The sequence below is a fragment of the Notamacropus eugenii genome, chromosome 1 (assembly GCF_028372415.1).
Source record: "Notamacropus eugenii isolate mMacEug1 chromosome 1, mMacEug1.pri_v2, whole genome shotgun sequence".
In the NCBI taxonomy this organism is placed as follows: Eukaryota; Metazoa; Chordata; class Mammalia; order Diprotodontia; family Macropodidae; genus Notamacropus; species Notamacropus eugenii.
In genome coordinates, this window is record NC_092872.1 from 392,362,237 (window position 1) to 392,368,514 (window position 6,278).

The following is a 6,278-nucleotide window of genomic DNA, read 5'->3' on the forward strand; positions in this document are numbered from 1 at the left end:
ATATCTGCTTCTGACTTTAATCCATCTGAAAGTACCAATTATTCAGCACTTTCCCTTTCTTGTTCTTAAGTATCAATGCTGAAGACTGAGCTGAGAAACCTGCCATGGTAGTTTGCCAGGTCTTATCTCCAGAAATATTACTTCTGTGGATGATGGTTAGGGGCTGGTCTAGAATAAAGGTCTAACAAATATTGCAATTGCAAGGGCTCCTAGGTTCAAGGTTTAGGGTTGTTGTCAATCTGAAGTGAAATGATGTTAGAGGTAGTAGCAGTGGTTTATCCCAAAAAGTACATGCTGTTTCCTTTCTCTCCTTTATGGATCCATGCTGCTTAGTACGAATGTGAATAGCTTTTCTAATCTATTACTTAGCATCTCTTTTACTGCCTTTTCATTGATATCATATCCATTAACTGTGGGTGTCCTCCAAAACTATTTCCTCTTCTCTTCATCCTCTCTACTTTTCTGCTTGGTAATCTCATTAGCTCCTATAACTTCAATTATCATCTCCATGTAAAATCTCAGATCTACTGGTCAAATCTTTACCTCTCCACCATCCTCCACTCTCACACCTTTAAATGAATATTGAACATCTTGAATTGTTAGCTCATAGGCATGTTCAATTCAATATGTCTAAAACTGAACTCATTCTTCTTTTACCTAAAACTTTCCCCTCTAACTCTCTTCCTGCTATCAAGCAAGTTACTAGTCAGGCAGGTTTGAAACTTAGGTTATTTTCATCACTCTTTATTCTCTCTCACATCCTAAGTAAAATTGATGGCTAAATTTTGTTTTTCCTACCTTTAAAAAAATCTCATGCATTTTTCCCCTCTTCCCTCTGATACTGCTAGCACCCTAGTGTAGGCCTCAAGTCCTCTCTAGCTTTTTAACTGGACTCTCTGGACTCTCTCCTCCTTTACATCCTCCAAATTCAGCAATCAAAATGATGCTCCTAAAGCACAATTATGATATTTTCACCCCATAACCCTTTTAGTAAACTCCAATGTTTTTCTACTACCTGCAGGATCAAATAAAATATCCTTCATTTCAAGGACTTCTTAAGCCTATCAAAATCTGGACCTTTCTGCTCTTCCTAATTTTCTTACAATTTAGTTCCCCCATTCGTATTCTTCAATTCAGTAATACTGACCTTCTTCAGGCTCCTTGCATACAAGACACTCCATTTCTTAACCTGAAGCATTTTAACTGACTGTTTCCCATTCCTGAAACTGTTTTGCTCTTTTTCTAACTACTAGCTTCAAGACTCAACTAAGTGATACATATTGATAGAAGCCTTTGCAAAGGGCTTTTTAACCTTACTGTGTCCTGAGATTAACCTCCAATTTATTGGGTATTTAACTTTTTCTGTAATTAGTTGTTCACGTAGTAGCCTATCCTGGTGAGGTGACTGTGCAAATCTTGAGAGTAAAAACAATTTTCCCCCACATCTTTGCATCCCCAGCACTTTGTACAATACGTAACAAATAAGTGCTAAATAAATGCTATTTATTTAGACTGACAGACTGGTAATTCAAGTTAAAGGAATGGCTAATGGGTTAGTTTAGATGAAGTTCAGAGGTGCTTTTATGGAGCAATACAAAATGAGACTAGCTAAACTTCTGAGTGCCTAGTTCCCCACCAGAATCCAGCGGCCCTCCAGAGTCTCAACCTCTAGCCTCCCAGGCTATCACAATGACTTCCTAGAGCTACTGTCAGTCATTCTCCACCTCCACCATGGGGCTGGAGAGCAACAACCCTGTACTCTTTGGAAATGATGCATTCTGGGTGCTCAGCATCCATGGAGGTTCAGGAGACCAGGGATTTTCTGTGTCTCACTTTCACTCCTCAAGTTTGAGTGGGTGCTATGAGGACAGCAGCATTAGTTTCCGCTTAGGTTATAGGGGAGACCACGGGCTTCTGGTTGGAAAGGAGAAGATCATCATGTAGAACCTCAAGGAATGTCTGACCTCCTACCTGGACAAGTTGCATGCCTTGGAGGAGGCTAACACTGACCTGGAGGTCAATATCTGGGATTGGTAGCAGGGGCAGGGCCCTAAACACACTCAAGATTATAAAGCCTACAAGAAGACTATGGATGACCTCCAAGATACCATCAATAACTCAAAGATTGTTCTGTAAATTGAATGCCTGGATGGCTGCAGATGACTTCAGAATAAAGTTTGCGACTAGGCAGGCTCTGTGTCTCAGTGTGGAGGTTGATATCAATGGCCTACACAGAGTGCTAGATGAGTTGAACCTGGTCAGGGCTAACCTGGACTGGCATATTGAAGTCCTGAAGGAAGAGCTAGTCTGGCTCAAGAAGCATGAAAAGGAAATAAGTACTCTGAGTAGGCAGGTTGGTGACCAGATTAGCATGGAGGTGGACTCAGCACCAGGAATCGACTTGGCCAAAGTCCTGACAGATATGAGATGCTAGTATGAGGCCATAGTTGAGAAGAACAGGAATGATGCTGAAGCTTTTTTCACCAGCAAGACAGAGGAATTGAATTGAGAAGTTGTTTTCCATATGGAACAGGTACAGGCCAGCAGAACTGAAGTCACTAATCTTCTGTGAACCCTTCAGGGACTAGAGATCAAGCTGCAGTCTCAATTCAACATGAAAGCTGCTCTAAAAGGGATGTTGGCAGAGACAGAGGCCTGTTGTGGGGCTCACTGGTCACAGATACAGACTCTCATCAGCAATGTTATGGCCCAGTTGAGTGACCTCCCAGCAGACACAGAACACCAGAACCAGGAAAACCTGCTCTTCATGGATATCATATTCCAATCACTCCTATCTTTTAATATAGAAGCTGCAAGGTCCTGTGTGATCCTGACTGTAGTTCTTTCATATTTGAATTGCTTGCAGTATTTTCTCCTTAACTTGATAGTTCAGGAATTTGTCAATGATATTCCTTGGAATTTTCAATTTGGGATCCTTTGAGGAGGTGATCAGAGGATTCTTTTGATAACTATTTTGCCCTGTGGATCTAAGACCTCAGGGAAGATTTTCTTCATCATTTATTGGAAGATATTGTCCAGACTGTTTTTCTTTTATCATGGCTTTCTGGTAGATGAATAATTCTTATATTTTATCTCCTGTATCTATTTTCCAGGTCATTTGTTTTTTTCAATGAGATATTTTATATTTTCTTTTGTTTATTTTCATTTTTGGGGTTTAGTTTGAGTGATTTTTGACATCTCATAGAGTCATTAACTCCTACTTGTCCAATTCTAATTTTTAATAATGTTTTTTCAATTGACTTTTGTACCTCCATTTCAATTTGTCCAATTGTTCCTTTGAAGGAGGTTGTTTTTTTTTTCCAGTTAGGTTTTGTTCCTCCTTACCCATTTGCCTAATTTTACTTTTAAAGGAGCTGTTCTCTTCAGTGAATTGTTTTTGTTTTTAATTTTCTCAATTTTGTTTTTAAAATCATTGACTAATTTTTCTTCTACCTCTCTAATTTGGCTTTTAAAATCCTTCTTGAGCTCTTCCAAGATTGCTTTTTGAACTTGACACCAGTTCATATATTCTTTTGGTGGTTTCTGATGTGTATTTTTTGTCAGTGCTATCCTCTTCTGAATTTGTAGTTTGTTCTTCTCTGTCCACGTAGTAAGATTCTATGGTCTTTGCTTTTTCTGATTTGCTTCTTGCTCATTGTAATTACCTTTTTCTTGGTTTTTAAAATGAATCTCTGCTTCTGGGGTACAAAGGGCTCTGTCTCATACTTCTTGTGCTGAGAACTTGAGGCTTTGTGTGTTATGGCCTATGGTCTTTTCAGTTAGAAACTAGAATGCTACAGCTTACCTAGTGCTGAGCTGACTGGTGTGTGCCAAGGCTGAAGCCAGGTGAAGTCTTTTCAATTTCATCCATGGTTACGCTGAAGCTCACAATATGAGGTGTGGGGGAGGGGTGGTCTGGCCTTTGGAATTTTCTTCCTCCCCTGAGCTAGAGCACAGGAAAACTCAATGACTGGTGAACCCCTGTTTCCTCTGGTGTATGCCCAATTCCCTTGGCTGTGCTAAGGCACACCTGGGGTCCTGGTGTTAGCCCTTATGAATTGTACCCTCCTGGGACTCAGGATCACCTCCTGATTTGCTGAGATGGGAATGTCTGGAACACTTCCTGTCCTCCACTGGTCCCCTTCAGCCGCAGAAAAAGGTACTCTTCTTGTGAATCTGCCACCCTCCTGAGCTAGAAGACTGCTGTGCCCCTTCTGCTGATCCCACTATTCCAGCATTTTTCCTGGGGAAATGTTATCTAGGTTTTTCAAGGTCAACAAGGGGAGTAACTTACAGTTACTCTGCCATCTTGGCTCCTGAGCATTCAAGTAGGTGACTTTCAAATATCTAATCTGTGGACTGATAATCACAGGACTGGCTGGTGATGTTACTGGGGCCCCTACATTTCTCTCCCACTCAGTCCTCCTGGATTTCCATCCTGTGCTGATATGTTTGAGAACCTGCACTGCTCTTTCTGCTTCAGTCTTCCCCGTTGGTTTCTGCTGTGCTCTGCTATGGTGGAGTCTGAGCTAGTGCAGCCTGTGTGCTCAGCCTTCCCTCAGCTCCATGTAACAGATCTTTTCCTTCAACCTTGTGGGCTCCCATGGACTGGAAATGTGCCCCATTCTGTCTCCTAATGGATTCTGCACTTTAAAATTTGATTACATTTTCTTTTTAGAGTTATCCGAAGGAATTTGTTGTAAGGCTCAGGTGAATCCATGCTGCTCTCACTCCACCATCTTCGAGATTTTTTTTTTTTCTGATTGAGAGTAGAGTCATTTTCCTTCTTGAGGAAAGTGCATAAAATAATGAAGAGAGAAAACTAATTATTTTCTGACATGCTGGTGTTCTTGAGGTAGAAAGTACTCGAGGTCAGGGCCCGAGCCCCTTGGATCCCCCTGACCCATGGGCCTCTAATCTGTGGGCCCTGAAGGAAGGAGACTGGAGACAAGATGATCCAGGCAACAACTTTATTCAGCTTAGGGTTAGAGTTTATAAAGGCTGCATCCACCAACCACATACATGCTGAGCTCATCCCATTACTTCACCATCTCATAACTATTCCACATTCTTACATCCACAGTAAGGAAGGAAGCTTATCTTGTTCCTGCAGCTAGTTCCTGGGTTCCCAGGCTCACTTGTAACTTTACTGTACACAACATCAGTTTCCAGGGTCACACAGAGCTTCTGCCAGGGTGTGCATCAGCACCGTTCCCATGGGAACAGGCTTTGCCTCTGACTTGCACCCCCTGGGACCCTCTGGGCCCCTTACAGAAAGAAGTAAGCCAGAGTATTTTTTTCTTGTTCCTATTCATCAAGCAGCATATGAAAACTCTAAAGATTAAAATGAATTTATAAAATGAGCATTTCAAAAATGGAAATCTGGGGCAATCAGAAACAAAAAATTAAGTCAAGGTAGGCTCATTGCCCTGAATATTTTTGAGGATTTATATGTGTCTGTGACTAAAATTGGATTTTAAATCTTGTACTAAGTGTTTTTCATTGAAATTCTAAAAGTACTGTATAGTTTGAATTTAGGGAATCTATAATGAAAAGAGGGCATTGAGATTTTTAATACCAAATTTTCCATAGAAACATGGCATATATCAGAATGACACAGCACCTTTGCTATTCGCTCCATTTCTCACCAATGAAATGAAAAGCCAGTTGGTTATTTTTTAAATACAAAGAGGAAAGGAAAGAAAGAAAAGGGAAACAAAAGGTCCTTTTCGGGATTTGAAAGTTAAAACTCCACAGTAAACTCAGGGAAGCAGGGAGGTCCACTTTTGATTTTTTTTTCTTGTTGAGAATTTTCTTAACTCGTGCTTTTTTCCCCATCTACCATGAATTAAAGTTAGACTTGAACACTCTTTATGTGTATATATATATATGTATATATATATATATATATATATACATATATATATATAATTTATTCATTTTTCAATTCTCAACATTCACTTTCACAAAAAATTGAATTCAAAATTTTCTCTCCATCCCCACTGCAGGACAGCATGCACCCCATCCATCCCTTCTTCCAGTCCGTCCTCCCCTCTATTACACACCCTTCTTCCATCCTTCTTCCTTTCTATTTTTCTGTAGGGAAAAATAGATTTCTAAACTCCATTGCTTGAATAACTTAATTTCAAGTTGCATACTAATACAATTTTTAACATTCATTCTTAAAGCTTCAAGTTCCATCTTTTCTCCCTCCCTCCCTACACACCCTCATTGAGAAAACAAACAATTCAATATAGAAAATTCATGTGTAACAATGC

The 6,278-nt window shown here is 40.1% G+C and overlaps 1 pseudogene; it reads left to right on the top strand.

Moving 5' to 3' along the window:
* The first annotated feature begins 1,689 nt into the window (after nucleotides 1-1,689).
* Nucleotides 1,690-4,714, top strand: LOC140517883 (keratin, type I cytoskeletal 19-like; annotated as a pseudogene).
* Nucleotides 4,715-6,278: the final 1,564 nt, after the last annotated feature.